This window comes from Monomorium pharaonis, chromosome 7 (assembly GCF_013373865.1).
Source record: "Monomorium pharaonis isolate MP-MQ-018 chromosome 7, ASM1337386v2, whole genome shotgun sequence".
NCBI lineage: Eukaryota > Metazoa > Arthropoda > Insecta > Hymenoptera > Formicidae > Monomorium > Monomorium pharaonis.
In genome coordinates, this window is record NC_050473.1 from 4,460,691 (window position 1) to 4,481,224 (window position 20,534).

The following is a 20,534-nucleotide window of genomic DNA, read 5'->3' on the forward strand; positions in this document are numbered from 1 at the left end:
CTGAAGAATAATACTGATCAATGAATGCCCAATATCGTTAAAGAATTATGTCAAGTAATTCTTTATCTTCAAATATAAATCCGCACTCTTCTACGTGCTCATGTAAGATAAGAATGCTTAGCTAAGCAACGAAATCCAGCAAATATAGATATAACTATTATATTATGTAAATTTTACGTTTGTGTAAATAAACATAAAACATACGTATATATTGTATAGCAGTTATACAACTGCTATACAATATATACATATATTTTGTTTCTTACATCGTAGTTATATTCATGATTTCCTGGAAAGGTTGGACATATAAAATACAAAGGGAGAAAGGCTGTTGAAGAAGCAACATAACTCTGATCAAGAGAGCCATCACAAATGGAAAGGAGGACATGATATAACTTCAACAAACAGATGCTTCTGAGGAATTGAAGAATATGCTGACTCAATAGAGAATTGATAGTGTTTACGCTCAGAAAAAAGTGTGTAATAGGTTCATCACCAAAGAGTATCTCGTCGTTTAAACGCAGTCTGCCCGACGTCGCTCGACTCACACAAATTTCATTGCGTTGTTCGGCAAGCGTATAAAAATCTATACATTCTTTCAAAACCCCGCTCCCTCGTCCCATTAAAATTTTATGTCAACTTGTTTTTCTTTTCTTTTTTTTGTTAAAAAATTACTAAGCCATCTCCTCCTTCTCCTGCCTCTCTTCCTATTACTATATTCTTTAATGCAATCGCTACAATGCGAAATCAATTCGTCATTTCGACAGACTCAGCGAAATCATAACACATCAACAATTATGCAAAATTAAATTGTTAAACATAAAATGGTATTAAGTTTGCAACATTTAAATCGCAAGTAAATAAGGAAAGTGCGTACATTCGATAGCAAATAAAGCAGCAGGTTTATTGTTCCATACTGCAGAATCTTACAATTACATTGCAATCTCACATACAATGCGATGTCTCAGAAACATTATTAAAATATAAATGCGATTATATGATACACATACACGCGCACACACACACACGCGCGCGCGCGCGCAATTTTAATAATGTTGCATCAATATTTTAAACACATAAAAATAACATGCTAAAATTTTATGTAGAAATAGTTGTATATGTGCATATTATCATGAAGCCTCTAATTAATTTTATACAAGAGTCTTATATAACATTTAAATACCGAGTCTATCATAATTATCAATCGTGTAGAATTATTTCTAAAAATTCTTGATAACAATTTTTGTAATTAAAAACTTTTGTTCGAATTAAAATATAATTCAATTTTATAATATTTTACAGCAAAGTCTAGTATACTATTATATTTTTATTCATTATTTAATATTATTCTCTTGTTCTCTTTCTAAGACATTCTAAAACAACAATTACAACTTAAAATTATATTTAAATAAAAAACAATCTAGAATATGTTATGTATCTATAAATACAACAAAATATAATTATGATATATGTTTACAATTTAATATAATATATGTTTACAATATAAATTAATAAAATTATACAAAATGTAAATTAATAAGTGTTAAATGTTTTAAAGACGTATTTTAAACAACCAAACTTTTTAAAAAATTTTTATAAACATAAGTCTAGAAATGTTTAGTTTCTTAAAGAAATTTTATTGTAAAAAATAGTGAGAAGGAAATAATTTGAAAACGAAGCAATTAGAAAAATTTTTTGACACAAAATGTATGGCCGGAAAAGAGGGAGAATAAATAATGATAGAATTTTTTAAAAGAATCAATTTTTTAAAATTGTATAAAGATTTTATTTTTGATAAAATTACATATTTTTTATATATAAAATAAAATTTGTCTAGCTATTCATATAAAAGTACTAAAGTAGAGTTATAAAGAAGGTAACAATTTTTATGAAGTATTTTATATTTTATTTTATCTTAACATGTTAATGACTTTGTTTTCAAAATGTTTTACTATTTTATAATGAAATTTTTCGTATTACAGAAACTAAGCCGATATTCTAGACTTATATTTATATGAACTCTTTTTAACTCTTTGTCACTCTTGTTTAACAAATACATTTTCAAAACCTTTAATAAAACTAGTATGAAACACAATTGAATCAAATATATTCTAGAAGGTTATATATATGTATACCATATGATGTATACACATCAGGGTCTAATTACATGTAACACCTAATAATAAACAAGTAGAACGGACTAAATAAACAAAATCGAAAAATTCTGTAGTATTTTGCAATTTTTGCAATGAATAAGTTATTAATTTATAAAGAAAGCAGAATTTGCCCGGCTCATCGAGTAATTATATAGGGTCCAAAAATATTTGAAAATGTTTTCTATGCACCGTGTATCTGCCAGTATCACAATACATTGGTATTACATTGGATAATTAAACATGATTATATTGGAAGTGCATTTATCAATATTTTTCATATGTAACGTCAATATTGATAATAAAATATTGGTTTCAAATTAGGATGCAATTAATGTCTAGTATAAAAAATTGAATGAATATTATTATCTAACGTGGGCTTAACATTGAACCAATATTGCTACATGAACAAATCAGTTAAATGAGGCGAAGCATCCATTTTATAATATTGGACAATACTGGAAATATTGCATTTATATTACTTTCCACTATTGCATCAATGTTTTGTATTACGGTCTAATTCTTTGTAAATAATAACTCTCGACTATCTTTAGTCAAATTAATAACTCATTATATAACTGTGCAAAATGCTAAAGAACTTTTCAACTCAGTTTATTCCGCTCAGTTTACTCTGCTCACAAGCCATATTACACACTCAATGTCAGACATTCTGTAATTAATACATTTTAATAAAATCAGAATTAACTTTTTTTTTAATAATCACTATAATTATCTATTACTTTTCCTTCAGCAATGGATTCACACCACCGTCATTTTAAAATTTTGGTAAACCTTAACAAAAGAAGACCCAGCCCTGATCTCAATAACCTTGACCTTGTCATATGTTATCAAAGTTACCAAAGTACCCCCCTGAGTAATATTTAGGAGATTTTAACCGTCGCTCGTGATTTGTTATAAAAAGTTATTAACAAAAAAAGTTTCATAAATACGATACATGATATCTCCACTTTACTTAAAGCATGCAATAAATCGACATATTTTTATTAAATCTAAATAAGTTTTGTGAAACCAAATGTTGTCTAACATGCTAATTTTAAAATTACATGTTATGCTTTGTCTTTTGTTTACTTTTAATTTTATAACATTTAACAGTGCAATGTACAGTATAATTATTAAATACATTTGTGTATGTTAGAACATTATCACATCGTGGACACTTAACACTGTTACGAATAACTTGTTTTTCAATAAAATAATGTATCACAGCATTATTATCGTATATTAAGTGTAAAAATTCATGTAGATGCATTTTATTATATTTACGTAGTCACTGGTAGGGAATATGGTAATTGTACATATACTTCAAACGTCAAAACCAAACTGAAGTAGAATATAGAGAATATTATACCATATAGAGAATAGAACAAATAGGACAAACAAAAGCCATGTATACTTCTGTGAGCGAGCGAACGAGTTAAAATCTTTTCAACATCACTTCAATTATTCAATAAAGCACATATTTTTGTGTGCTTTAAAATAAGAGAATAAGAAAAAAAAAATTTTATGAGAAAAAATTTATTAATTTATTATTACTAATCTTTTATGCAAAGTCATAAACTCATGTGGTGCAGAAAACGCGTGGGCTGGGTGCAAGGAAAGAGTTTCACCCTCCCCCTATATCCCCGCATTAATTTTTATACGCATTTGTGTGTGCTTTAAAATAAGAAAAATCTATTAATTTATGCGTGACATTCTGCTTCATTGAGTTTGCGACTTTAAGTAAAACAGAGATATTATGTATTGTATTTATGATACTTTTTTTGTTAATAACTTTTTAATGAATCACGAGCGGCGGCTAAAATCTCTTGAACATTACTCAGGAGGATGATCTTGATAATATATGTCAAGCTCAAAATCATTGGGGCTAGGTCTCCTTTTGTTAAAGTTTACCAAATATTTAATACAAATACTTGTTATTTTATTTCTAAAGTAAAATATAGAAAAGTTTTTAAAATATTATTAACATTATTACTACTTTTGCGTTATTAACATCAATTTTTTTTCTCGCGTGAACTGAGTACAGCCATATACAGCGCATCTTTCAAAAAGCTTTCTGAAAGATATCTGACAATGTGCTGTGTGGAAAATCAGTAAAAAACTGTAAAACTATTTATTTATAAAAATATAAGTTAACTATACGTTTTATCTTTTTGACAACATCTATTGAAATAATCTATAACAAATATACGTATACATAAACATGAAATATTCGTGGATCATCACTATGTGTTTAGGTTACGTACTATCTTTGAAGTTAAGCAACGTCGACGATGGCTAATACTTGGATGGATGACCATTTTTACACAACACCGAAAGATTTCAGAAAGTTTTCAGAAAGCTGTCAATGAAATTTTATCTTTGTTTTTATTTATGTAAATTTGTATCTTTTAATATAAATAAAAATAACTTCTAAATCTTTATGTTTTAATTTCTTCATTCAGGTGCACATAAAACATATATGTGTATACACACATATTATTGAATTGAATTCGTCAGTAGCGAAACTAGTAATGACGTTAGGGAGCGGTGTCGAGAGAGAATCAACGTGATACCTGGTAATCGCATATAAAACTCCCATTATCATCAGTGATTGATTATACAATATGTTTATTCTTGAAGTAAATGCAGATTATGGGTTAAAAGCTAGATTGATAATAATACAAATAGAGAAAAAGACACATTAGTATGATGTTGAATAACATTACCTAGAAGTAAAAATATAAAATATTTAAATACATGTACATATAATAAACATAAAAAATATATATATGTATATTATGTAAATTTATATATAAATTTATACAAAAATATATATTTCTTGTAATATATATATATATATATATATTACAGGAAATGTATGTATATAACATATAACTCATTCCACTTCAAAGTTTACTATTTTTGTCTAAAACTATATTTAATTACATATAACTTGTAGAGTAAAAAAATTTAGATTATAATGCTTTTAATTTTCAATACTGTACAGCAATTTTTAAAAATGTCAAATAATGACCGAGTAATTTTATCCGTCGAGTAGAGAAAAAGAATTTTTTCCTAAACATTTCCTTATTCAAATTTCTACTGTTTCTTGTAAATGAAATATAATAATCAATTTTAATGTAACTTTGAATACTGAATCTAAATTTGAATTAAATATAATCAATTATTATATTGGTGTGAAAAATAATTAAAATGAGAAAGATTGCTATTTTTCGCCATAATTATATTTTTTACAAATAAACGTGTAATTTTTATCAATATCCACTTTTGGAAAACAAAAACTTTTATTATTTTTTAAATATTTTTTTGTTACATATGCGTCGAAAGTTGTGTCACTTTTTGTACGTAAAGTCGCCGATTTCAGTATCTTTTGACACGCATGTAATAACTCTCACAAATTTCCAAGGTAGCACGAGTAAAAAGATACAACTGTATGCGAATAATATTTGACAATTTTTCATGCATAGTGAATTAAATGAAGACGCTATCTATTTTTCGCTACATTTGTGTTCTTATTTTAATTCTTGCACGATGAATTCATCAATAAATGTCTGCCAAAAGCATTCTACATGCATCCTACTAGGATGCATTGTCAAATATTATTCGCATACAGTTGTATCTTTTTACTCGTGCTACCTTGGTAGAGTAACATTTCCAAAATTCACTGTCAGTACTGAAAATCTATAGTCCACGTTACACATACTATAAATTTTCAGTACTGGCAGTGAATTTTGGAACACAGCCTTAGTAGTCTTTTGAATTCAGATTCAGATTAATAAATTTTGATTCAGCATACTTACATTAAAAATGATTACTATATTTTATGTAGAAAAAATGGGGAGTAAGAAAATTTAAGGTCATTACTTGAAGGTCAATATTAAAAATCACCATACGGCATTGAAAGAAACTTTAACCAAAATTTTGATACCCAACAAAGTGCACATTTAATTAAATACAATTTTAGACAAAGGTGGTCAAGTTAGTGTGTGTGTGTGTGTGTGTGTGTGTGTGTGTGTGTGTGTGTGTGTGTGTGTGTGTGTGTGTGTGTGTGTGTGTGCATGTGCGTGTGCGTGTGTGTGTGTTACAAAGATATTATATTACAGAGATAAGTGTCAAAAAATTTATTAATTATATCTCTCTATGCATACTTACACTAAAATGAGAATAAATATGTTATACGTAATATTAGATTAACTAAATTGAAGTAAAATCAACCAAAATATTAAAATACCAGTGATGTTAATCATTCGGAATTAAATAAAATAAATTGCTATCTAGTTTATGACCCAACACTTGATTAAATAAAATATGCTGCGATCCAGTTTATGACTCAGCAAGACTCGATCAATTCACGCAAATTCGATTTTGCTGCATAGTCATAAATATTATTTTCTTATGATTAGACATCGGATTTTATGTAATTACATGTTTTTTTTTTTTTTTTTTTTTTAAGACAGATTAGAAAGTAAAATTAAAATAGGTATTTGTTTTATGAAGAAAGCGTTCTAAAAATGCTCATTTAATTCCACATATTGTGCATACTTGTATATTGTTTGTATATCATCATCATATATAGTTCGCGGACGTCTGCATGTATGTTCGGGGAATATTCTGTCATTTGTGGTCCAATTCTCATGCCACAGGTCTCAAAATTTTCCACTTTTAACGGAGTTTGCTGCTATGTGTTTGGATTTTTCATATACAGGTTGTTTCATAAATGATCGGTTTCTTTTTTTTTTTTTTTTTTTCTTGAAAAACCCTGTATATTGAAAATCCAAACCCATAGCAGCCTTCCCCGTTAAATTATGAAAATTTTGAGACCAGTTGCATGAGGATTGGATCACAAATGCCCGAGTTTTTCGCTAAATTAATGGTCCCTTATTATAATATTTGAGATTTGACACTTACTGTAAAAATATTTGTACAATATAATAAAAAATTGTATATTTATATATTTCAATATTACTGCCAATACTAAAAATATAAAATAATAATGAGATACAAGACTAATTTTAAATAAATCAATTAATAAGTAAATTGCCATTTTCAATCTATAAGTCAGATTTTGATAACTTAACCACAAAAATTAGTGAATTGTTGAAAGGAAATAATGTTGAAGAGCCTCCTGAAACTTTATCACGTTATTGGAGTAAATTCAAATACGCTTCTATTTCATCTTGCGACTTGGAACGTTCATTTTCTGCATATAAAATGATTTTCTTACACAAGCTTACACAAGCGTCACAAATTTACAATTTCCAATTTTGAAAAAGTATTGATTACACATTATGATTTAAATTATAATTTTTAAATAACATTTACAAGAAAACATTTTTATATATATCTTGCATATATAATGCATATTACTTTACATATATATATTGCATAGAAAATACATATTAGTATGTTGCAATAAAAATATGTAGAATATTATAAATGAATCTAAATTTTTGTTATTAATTTTTTTTTCAACAATAAATTTCTGCATTAAAAAATCCGATGTCTATGATGAATATTTAGCTTTGTTATCTATCATCATTCTGGCTGATAAATAATATTTTGATTTTTTTAATGAAAAAGACAGTATATTAACGCAAAAATATATTAGATTAACTCACATATAAACTATTTTGTTTCTTACTGATTAGACTATTTAGGTAGATGGTTGTTTAAACTTTTAAGCTCTAAAAGATCTGAAACTTTAATGTATTCTTAACATTTGTATTATACAACTTATATTATACAATTATATGATCCGAAACTTTTTTTACTTTTTTTTGTGCATGTTCGAATTTAAGGCAGAATCAGTAAAATGGGAAAAATTATCTGAATCAGTTGACCTAAATTAATCTGCAAAAATATATTTAAAATGAGTGATACTTTAAAAAGAATTGGCATATGTAAAATTGCAATAAATCACATAAATAATTTCAATATAATTTTTAAAAAAGAGGATGCTAAAGTTGTCCTGTTTTATCGATAATTTTCTGGCTCATCAATCTTTTAATTTGTCATTTTAATTTGCCATTACAGAATTAAAAATCCTTCTCCAGGATTAAAGTATAGACGATAACAAAGACGATCATACCAATTTTGTAGGAAAAACGACAAAAAATTTTAAAATTGCTTCTAGCATCAACTTGTAATAAAATATGTCTGATGTAAAAATTTTATATTTTGTACGCACAAATCAAGCCTAGGCCTAATACGAGTGAACATTTAGGAACAATGCTACGCTTTCAGATAGAGCGTAGACGTTCCAATAAAAAAGATTGTCTAGTCAGGAAATTTCGTGTCTAAAAAGAGCAATATGCAAATTTTTTTTTAATTTTGGTATGAAATTCAATTTATAAACTGATATTAGTACATAAACTTCAATTCTGGAAAAGGATTTCCAAATATATAAAAGAAATACATACAAAATTTTGTTAATAATGTGTACAAATGTCTCTACATTATCGGCCTCGATCAAGTTTGATGAGCAGTTTAGCACCGTCTTAATTTAAATATATTTTGTGGAAACTTAAACAGATTAAATTTTATTTCAAATTTTATATTGCAGTCATTAATCTAGGTGATTGAATCAGACGATTTTTTCAATTTTGCCGCTTCTAAGTGAAATTCGAATATGAACAAAAAAGTAATAAAGTATCAATTCATATAAATTATATAATCCTAAATGTTAAAAGTATATTGGAAATTTTTCAGACTGTTAAAATCCAAAACTTCTTTGAAATATAACCAATTAATAATTTTTGCTGGCTAAAAAATAAGCTAAAAAAGTAATATTCGTTTCGCCAGTGGATGTGAAATCACAACAAGATTGATTATTAGTTTCGACCTGACTGGCCACATGTATATTTAACAATGCACAACGTTTCGACCGTAGATTTCGGTCCTTATCAAGTGCATAAAATAAGCTACTTTGCGAAGAGTTAATCCCATATCGTACAAACCTTTTAAAACTTCTAGAGAATATTTTGAGAATATTATCGCGTTTTTAAAACAATTTTGTCGCTCTTACGTCCTTTCCAAAATATCTTTTTAATATAGTAGAATTATAAAGATCATACTTCAATTTTCATATATCCAATGTTAATATAAACTTTATTTATCTCTTATATATTTTACTCTTCTGTGACAAGTGCTTTAATAAATATTATTGTTAAGAAGTTATGAAGAATTGAACAGAAATGTACAATTTTAAGTAATCCATAATTTTTATTAAATAATTATGATATTTATTCACAACAACAAAATACAAATAAATATTTCAAAAAGCTAGCAAAATCGATTGCGATTTGCTGATCGAGCATTTCATGAAACAGTCTAAAATGAGTTAAAGACTATACGTTTTTTCTAATCTGTTCAGTTATATACTATTTCAATTGATACTGATATTGATTTAACAAATACTTGTACTCATATAAAGGCTCTGGTAAAAACTGCAAGCGTAAATACACAAATGGATTAATGTACAAAGAAAATAAAAAAGTATGTTAAAAAATATTGATGTAAATAAAAATTCAAATATAATTTGGCGATCAAACAATTCGACTCGTATCCAAAATACTTCAATTTGTATCCATACGAAGTTACTGAATGTTTTGACTTTATCGATCACTTTTGGTACAAATGCTCGCATAAAAAGCCAGCAATAAGTACATAATAAATATTAGTAATCCTAATTAGCCGAAAAAGATATGATTATTAATACGAGTTTCTTTATAAGAATAAAGAAAGTTATACAATATAAGCAAAGGAAACGTCGCGAATCATCTATGTATCCATGTAGTATGTCACATAATATGACAAGAAAGTCCACACTATTTTATATATGCATATATGTATACATATGTTTAAAAAACTTAATTAAAAACCTGTTACACCAACACCATTCGGTTTAATTCTCTTACAGACTATAATGTATTGTGTTAATAAATTATTGGAAATTTAATTAAAATTGTATGTTAATATATATTAAAAATATATTAACTGTAACTGTAACAAATTAAAGTTTCTATTAATCCAATTTTCCTATTTACAATTTTATACAAATAATATGAATAATTATAAACATATAAAATTACATACAGTTGCGATAATAATAAGTAATTTTTCAATAAAAAATCCAACAAACATTAAATATTTTATAACAATCATATAACATAAAACATATGTATTTTGGTACATATTTTCACTGACATAGCAAGTATGTCAGTAATATTGCAGTTAATATTACAAATTACATGAAATATTGGATCCTTAAAATTGGACTCTAAAAAATATTGCATTGTATATATCTCAATTTATTATTGCAATTGTATTATTTCCTAGTTTTGTAATACACAGTATAACATATGATTTTGAAATATCACTATGTAATATAATATCGTAAAAATATGATAAATAGCAAAGCATATATCGTGACCACCAACAAATGAACGCAATAACATTTTATTTCTCATAACCCACTAAAACCTAAAAAACCTACATAGAAGATTACACGGATAAAATAAAAGATATAATACAATAAAATTGCCAATCGTGTTCTAAAATAATGCTTTTTGAAGGCTAGGCTTTAAAATTGTGTGCTTCGAAATAAAAGTAAAAAGATGATATATTATAATACAACTGCAATACATTTTTAATGTAAAAATATCTAAATAATTCGATTATTCTTACTATATAAATATTATATATTATAGTATTTATTTACAAATATTACAGTAATGTAATCAGTACATTACAGTAATATTACAGTAATATAATATCATCATTATATTACTTTAATTTATTTTAAGAGTTTTAATATTATTATGACATATTTATAAACACATATTTATACCCTATGTCTCATTGCAATAGTGTTGTGATATTGCTATTACTTACATTACATGCTATATGGGTAAATAGCAATATAATACATCTATGTTTACTAGGTAAGATGCAAATTAACATTATTAACAAAATATAAAATACGTAACACAAAAATGCTTACAAATAAATCATTATCGATAAATAATGTAAATAAAAAATGCGTATATTTTTTTATAATATATAATAAATAAAGTATTTTCTAAAAATATGTATGTAAAGATATTACTTTTTTTGACAATATAATAAAATAATGGCAACATCGGGTATCCATGAGAAATTCATACATTTCAAAATATCTAAATTTTGAAATAATTGAAAACATTCTTATTTTGTATTTCTAATGAAATATTAACGTAAAATATAAAAGGGGATTTAATTCCACCAATTTCGAATTTAAAGTTAATTTTAAATTTGAATTTTTTAAATCGGGATCCTAAGTAAGATTTAATAGAATATATTTTACTTATTTATTATTAACTTTATCATAAATAATGACCAATAGTTTTTAAAAATTATTTAGAATTATAACTGTGATAATATATGTCATAGTTAAAATTGGAATTAAATCCTCTCTTTCTTATAGCTTTATAAAATATACTGACTTTTCAAAAAATGATCAACTACAGCAATTTTGTTAAATACATACATTTCACAATTTATAAAGGTACGTTATTATATAAAATTTAAAAAAATATACATATATTTATGACAAAATAATACATATTATATACTTGAATAAGTTTCTGCTGTATTAGGTTAAAATTTAAGACTATTGGAATAGAAAAATAAACAATGCCTTATTCAAAATGTTTGCCATTGTTAGCTATAACATTTTGCCACTTTTTAGGTAATAAGTAAATTTTGCGATTAAAAAATTGTCATCAAGCCAATTTTTTATATACTCTTAAGAAGTGAAGTGCTGCTCCGAAAGTCCATGTTGCATCGATCAAAAAAGATGGTAGTCCGACGGAGCAAGGTCTGGTGAATATGGCGGGTAAGGTAACATATTCCATTCGAGCAGTTCTAGCGTTTCTTTAAAAACTCCCACAAATGCTGTTTTGTCAGTACAATATTTAACATGTTCAATGCAATAGAAAAATTTGTTGTTAACACTGCACTCAAATGGCATATATTGAATTTTAAAGCTTGCTTATAGTACTTGTATATACAGAGGGAGTCTGCAAATTTTCGACATTGCGCTTGCATATAGATAGAACGGATCAAACTGAATAGAAAAATCCTCATTTTACAATTGTAATAGTTAACGAGTTATTAATTAAGGAAGAATCGCCATTTTGCCCGGCTTACTGCCGCACGTCTCGCTGAGCGGTCTTATTTTGTCTTGCATTGCCGCGTGCTTGCCGATATTCGGCGGTAGACCGGGCAAAATGGCGATTCTTTCTTAATTAATAACCCGTTAATTATTATAATAATTGCAAAATGGTAGGGGACTTTTCTACTCAGTTTGGTTTGTTTGATCTCTATATAAGCGCTACGTCGAAAATTTGCAGACTCCCTGAATATGCGTTACCATCTTGAAATACATGCACACAGTACTGGTAATGGCATCTATTAGTAAGCGGCGGAGACTTATTCAAGTACCTAAATAAAAATATAAACACACTCACAGACACATGTAAAGAGAGTTGAGGAAGGAAAGAAAAGGGAAAAGAAAAGAAAAATTTATTTTAATTTAATTAGATAATTTTTTGAGAAATTATTATTGATTTCTTGAAAAAATGTTTTGAACAAAAAATTTATTATGCAATTTCCAAAGAGAAATAATAGGTATCTTTTGTATCTTTTGTTTAGTGACACAAACTCATTTTATCAGTCATTCTATCTTTCTTATCATTCAATAAATAACAGAAAATTAGGTATAATCATATTCAAGATAAATTTAATTCTGCGCAGATATTCCTCCTCCAAACATGGCTAAATATTCTAATGTTTATTTACAATTTTTATTTTATATTATTTATTTATTTATATAATACAATGTTTAAATCAATATCATTATATTTTTTATATTTATGTAAACAATATTAATATAAATATATCAAAAATGTCCATACGAATAAATGTTGTAATTTTCAATAATAAAGTAACTTTACACATGTAAACATTCAGTGTTAGTTTGTATTGATATTTATTGTATGTTTCTGATTTTTATTTTAATTAAGTTTCAATCAACTTGGTTAACAACGGAAGACATTTGACAAGAGCTTTTTATCAAAATTTGTTACTTTAAAAAATTAATTATAGTATCTGTTGTTTAACGCTCATAGTGGTTTATTAAAAAAAATATTTAAATAATTTTGCATCTATTTAATGTTTAAAACATTCTATGAAATGTAATAATGTGTATTGTTTAAATGTCTGTAAAATTCAATGCTAAAAAAAATAAATATATAAAGCATAGCTAAAATATGTATACCGTTTAATTTATATGAGATTAATTTAAATTTTATAAGTAAATTATTTTAGCTCGTTTGTTATAATCCTTTTTTATTGTTTGGAAATCTTGTCTTTGTATGTCATGAATTTTCTTTTTATTTTCTGAAATAATTAGCCATTGCAAAAAAATAAATTTATAAATTACACCACCAATCATAATTTTGCACCTGCATAATCTGCACCTGTCCTTTCCAATATCGATCACCAGAAAAAAAGGGCATATAAAGATATCTGTAAAATAAATGTTGCTATGCGGTTGCATCGTTATCTCTGCTTGTATTACTCACGTGCGTCGAACGCATAGAAAAAAATATCCTAGATAAACTTATAAGATGCATTTAATAAGTAATGATATTTTACTATATGAAATTTAGTTGCTATAAACAAATATAATAATAATAACAAAATTATAATACTAATGGTAAAATGTTTGATAATAATTATAAACATTTTGTTAAAATCACATTACTTTGTAATTATCCTATGTTTAGTTGAAACTGTTTTACCAAAGTCTTTGATAAAATGATATAAAACAATGCAAACAAAATAAAACAACATAAAAGTAATTTCTGAAATAAAATAATATTCGGTTTACTGTCTAAGAATATTATCATTGTATGATTTTTTACAATTTTCAATTTACACAAACTGCGGACCGATTATTTGTTATTATATTAAAATATTATTCTAAACATAATATAGACAATATACTTTTTAAAATTGATTCATTCTTTATACATATAAAATTTGATATTTCTTACAACTTTGTACTGTAAGTATACATAATTTAATAAAAGCAAAAAAATAAATAAAACAATAATGGTATAACATTAAATTCAAATTATTGCGACGATATAACAATATCTGGCATCAATTCCTCATTAGCTATAAGAAATATAAGACCACACCTAGTTTTCTTACATCATAGACAGAATGACATTTGTATTGTCATGTGTCACTGGAAACCACCTAATATATAATATATATATAGTAATCTTAATGCCCTTAGATAAAATTATTAAGATTATGACTACAATATCAAATACAATAGTTTTTAAAATGAAAACCTTCAGATTTTATTATGTACATTTTTGTAGTTGACATCAAGATATTTGTTTAAAGTATCTTTAAATTTCATATCTATTCAGATATTTTATAATTGAAATTATTTAATATTATTTTTTTATTATTATGCTTTCTTTATCTCATGTTTTATTTTTGAGAAAATAGAAATACATTTTTCTCGTATTGATCTGGTACGGATACCATTTTTGTCCTTATTTTGAGAATATTTTTTTCTAACATGGAAGCTATAAACGTAACATATTTATTCTTTGATATTTGAATGTTTTTTATAAATTTTTTCAAACATTACAAAAAATACTTGTGTTAATTGCTATAAATTGGGTTTGGGCAAAAAAATATTGTCTCGTTGTTGCTGTCATGTTTCAAGATACAAAAATTACAAAAAATAGAAAATTCAAAAATATTTTTAATCATAAATTTAGTAAATTGCTATAAATATAGTAAATTAAAATAAAAAATTTATTTTTATAAATATGCAAAAATGGCAAATAAAAAAAATTTTTTTTCTTACTAACAAGGGTTACTTTTCTTACTAACAAGGGTACGGTCGGAAGTATTCTTCACTGATTTTAATGAGCTTTGGATATGTTGTAGAGCATAAAAAAAATAAACCCATATTTTTTAGCGGTACATCTCGAGGGGTTGAAACCATCCCTTGATAATAAAGGATTATTTTGACGAATATCTTTGAAAATATTAAGTTTATAAAAAAATATTCTATACAATAGTTTTATACTATTTTATACTCTTTACAATGATATATTTAAGATTAATATTTTAAAAAACTTTTAATTTTTTAATTTACCACCTTCTCACCTCTTATTTTACAAAATTTTTTTAATTTTGTAAGGACAAAAATTAAAAAGTATTAAAAACCAAATTTATTCACATGTAATAATATGGGTTCCACCATTCAATTTTGGAGATAACGAGATGATAATTTCATGCTATAGACGCTGCGCCATCATAATTACAGTAGAAGTAATGTTTCGTTATTTCTTTAATTGCACCATGTTCAATAACTGTTTTTTCTGCATATATTCTTATATTAAAACATAAAAATGGATTAATATTAATGACATAATACGCAACGTATTACACGATATAAAGCATAAATGCATATGTAACAAAAGTAATATATGTAGATACATGTAGGGTATTGTAAGCAGAATTAAAATAGTGCCGTGATGCATAATATAAAAATAGAGATAATTTTATCTTTGCAGGCGCAAGTGCGCACATACTCTTTTCGTATCAATTTAAGCAATAAAAGTATATTTAAAAGGTAATTATTTCCGAGGTGATGTTTGCACAAAGATCAATCGATTTAATCAGTGTTAAAAATAGTGCAAAAAATAGTTCTGATGTATATCAAAGCATATAATTCATTTTAATATATATTCTGCATAGTAAATTTATTTGCCCATGTGCTAAATGTATATAAATGTCTGTAACAACGGGAAGCTGTCTTTTCAACTCGTAGTTCGATAATATAAATAAGTATGTTAGATAGTTGATTGTCACAAGTATTGTGCTGTTGTGAACAATCTGTTTTTAATTTGTATTATCTTTTTACTCTCTTGTCCTTCTTTAATATTATTGAAATTATAAAAGTACATCAAATCATTATTAGAATAATGCACCATAGTAATGTATGAAAAACAGGAACGAATGAAGCAAGAATTAAAAGGCCAATTATATTAAGGATGTATCGAACATACAATCTTAGACAAAAGTGCATGAAATTTGAAATACTTAAATATCTACGCCTAACGCATTGTAAATCTAGATGTAAGAAACTTGAACGATAGTTGGAGTCTTATTTTTACTCTTACAAAGGTATTTTTTACGTATTTGCGATTTTTTTCACTTATGAGTTTAAACTTTTGACAGTGAACACAATTATCTCAAGTTATATTTTATTTCTTTAAAACAGTGTAGTGTAGACAATTGAAACTTGGCAGATATTTTCATCTATTCAGATACTAGATTCACAAAAAAATTCAAAACATTGGTACTATTTCTTCTATATTTTTTTAGCTGTTTTATCCATCAAGATCGTTCTTTTCCATAAGATAGAAAAGGATACCATGTAAAATCAGTGAAAATTAAAATAGTTATAACTCAGCAACCGTTTAGTGGATGCGTTTTTGCAGTACATTAGGGAAAGTAAAAGAACAATTTCACAAATTTTTAGCAACTTTGTACCATTTTGAACTTCAGTCCGATACATCCTTAAGATAGATCAGTTCTTTAATTTTAAAGAATTAATAATAACAAGATTAATAATAAACAAATGTATAGTGTCGTTTAATTCTGCCATCATCATTCATTTATGACATCGCTCGATAGGCTTCTCGAGCACAAGAAGAAGAAAATGCGAAATAATTCAAAGCTTCAGAGATATGGATAAAAAGATTCAATAAGGCATATAAAATTGTCTAGAAAAATAAATTTTGTTACAAAAAAAAACTTCTATTATTAAAATCTGATTCAGAAGATAAATGCGATACACTTATTACAAAAATAAAAACATAAATATTAATGGAATGGAAAATATTTATAATTCAGATCAGAGTGGATTATAATTAGAATTTCATTTTAATTGTACTTTAGCTCAAAAAGGTATTAAAAAAGTTGAATCTGTAGTACACTCTATTTCAACAACGCTATATCACGCATAGCTATACGATTCAACCGATTATTTCGACTGATAGTAGATTATTATCACCTCTTTTCATATTATTAAAACAAATTACAGGAACATTTGGTCCGAAACTACAAAAAACATTATTCAATGTGCCTAATATCTTTGTTACGTCTTCAACATTAGGCAAATTAACATCAAATCATGTAAATCATGTAAAAACTTGGCTAAAGGAAGTTTTTTTTTCGAATATCAGACCACAATCAGTATTGTTATTAGATTCATGAGTGAACATTACCCTAACATAATTTAAAAAACTAGAATGTTGTAAAATACTAGAATATAAAAATTTATGCAGAAGAGGGAATTATTGAATGTGGCGACTAAAGAAATAATACAACATTACTTCTAGCGCAGCGCTTATAGCACGAAAACATCATTTTTCCAAAAATTGAATGGTGGAACCTATATATTATTTTATATATAATTTTTAAAAAGCTGTTTTTTTTAAATCGCTGGAAAAAATCAAAAAACCGGGTTTTTTCGAAAAATTGGTTTTTTGGAAAAAATTACTGTATATATGCGAACAGAAATGCCTGGCTGAACTAACTACACTAATTCCGAGAGGTTTCTGAGTGTATCTTTTTCTTTCCACATGTTTGCGTATTAGAAAAAAAGACACACTCTGAACTAGCGCAGTTAGTGTAGTCAGACGTTATTGTTTGCGAGTGTACGTTACGCAAAGAATACAATAGCATCTCAAATATATATATCAGTAAATTTTATGTTGACTACAAAATAAAACGCGCGCGCGCGTATTGTATTTATAATACTAGGTTTATAAAAACATTAATTCTTAGAACTGCGAGAAAGGTTAAGTATTTTTAAAAAATTATAATTTATTTTATTTAAAAAATTATATAATTTGTTTTAATCTGCTTAAAACATGTAAATGCTTTTATTTTTATTTCATAAAGTTTATATATAATACGCTTTTTGTTTAAATTATAATTTAATTTAAAAATAAAATATATTTTAGTAAAAAGATGAATTACTTAAAAATATATTAATTTTGTTTTTATTTATTGTGATTTGATGTTTCCCTTGTAACTAAAAAGTACTTTAAAAACAGAAAATATATGACCAACTTCAAACTAACTTTACTATATTAAAAATACAAAAATAAATGTCAATTTTATGAAAAACATGCCAATTTTTCAATGAATTTTTCTACCCTTGTGAAAAAATCCGCGGAAAAAATGAAAAAAAAAAGGTTTTTTTTCCAAGTCTTTAAAACTTAATTATATATATACATTATATATATATGGATTTGGCTTTCAATGGTCTTTAATTTTTATCTTTACAAATCTTATTTTGCAAAATAAGAGAAGTGGGAGTAAATTAAAAAGATTAAAATTTTTGCAAAACAAATATACTACTGTAAAAAGTATAAAATATAAAACTTTTGTATAGAACATTTTTTTATAAACTTTATATTTTTAAAATTATCCGCCCAAAATGAAATAATTCATTGTTTTTAAGAGATAATTTCAACCCGTAAACATCGCCGCTAAAAAAATAAAAACCTAATTTATTTTTTATGCTCTATAATATATCAAAAGCTCATTAAAATTGGTGAGTCACATTTTCGATCGTTCCCTTATAAGAAAATCAAAATGAAATTTTCATTTTATTACAGTTTAAACAAGAGAAGAAAATACTGTAAATATATCAAAAATATTGAATTAAGCAAATTAAAGACTGTAAATATCTCATAAAAATGTTGAATTAACCAAATTAAAGTTAGACTTATCTATAAATCTTTAACTTTTTATTTGTTTTCTCCTTCATATAAAATTTAATTACTAAAAAATATATGAAAAATATTAATCAATTTTTCTGATCAAAATCTAAAAACAAGAATATAAAAATACAAATTTTTTCTTTAAAATATAAACAATAAATATATAAAATTTGGTAAATATGAATAATAAAAATGTAAATATTAAAAAAAATTATTCAACTTTAAATAATTCAAATGTTACCAGTACAATAACTTTATGAAATCTAAGAATTATAAAACTTCCTTTGTGACTTAGTATTATACATAAAAACTCGACATGTTAAAATCATATTTTTTCACTGTTTATTTTACTCTTACCACATATAAATTTCAAATTTTTAATGTTTTTATTATTTAAAAAATACAATTTTTATTGTTAAATATTTTTAATAATAATTGTTCCCAAAAATTATCTAATTGTATTAGAACATTATTTTCTCTCTATATGCGTGTGCGTATGCATGTGCATAAAGATAAGCGTGGTAATGGATATGTGTGTACATATACATATATATTACATGTCATGTGTATGTGTATGTACATACACAAATATACATAAATGTAGATCATAAGTTTAAATACTAAAAAGAAATCAATAAAATATAAATATGAAACTTATGTAACAATAATTGTCACACAATACATTATTTGTCACACAATACATTTATTGATAATTTAATATAGCAAATTATCAATTTGTTACTTATCATCAGATAACGCTAAATAACGAAACATAACTCATTGTGTACAAAATTCAAATACGTATTCATATACGTATAATTCATAATTTTATTTTTAAATTTTTAATATTTCTCAGATAAAAATAGAAATATATTGAGTAAAATTTGGTCACGAGAACGACTTAGGTAGTAATATAAAAACACATTAATAAATTCTCGTGCAAAAACTAGTGGCTTTTTATTAAAAATCAACATTTAAATAGTCACCAAACTAATTTCAAAACTTTAATGGTACTTTTGAATGTATTTTTAATCATTAACAAGCCACTTGTATTTATCGCAAAAATATTTTGATAACATCTCGAATAATGTAAAATAATTTGTCTTGTTTTGATAATTTCATTGAACTTAAATTCAACAATTATGTTCCTATACACGAAGAAAATTTTATATCAAAAATTAGTATGTACAATGGTAGCTACGAACCATGAGAAGAAAATTTAAAGAATTACCTCATAAGTAGTGTAAATACTGTGGCAGTTTGAGGAAAAACATAATAAAAATTTTTATAATTCCTTCCTTGGTCCGTTCTTACCGTTATCATAGTAATTTTTACTATAAACCTTTCTCTGTGTTGTAAATTAGAATTTGATAGAATAATATACTACTCTTTCTCGTTTTTTCTGGGATTTTCTATCTAGTGTATACACAGCAGATGGTGACGATGCGCGACGTTTCTCGTATACTTTGTCTTCTATTGCATGAAC

At 25.5% G+C, this 20,534-nt stretch overlaps 1 protein-coding gene across 5 annotated transcripts in view; it reads right to left on the reverse strand.

Moving 5' to 3' along the window:
• The window catches only part of LOC105837836 (potassium voltage-gated channel protein Shab), a 113,574-nt gene that overhangs the window by 88,811 nt on the left and 4,229 nt on the right, over positions 1-20,534 (reverse strand). The gene's annotated exons all lie outside the window — the stretch shown is intronic.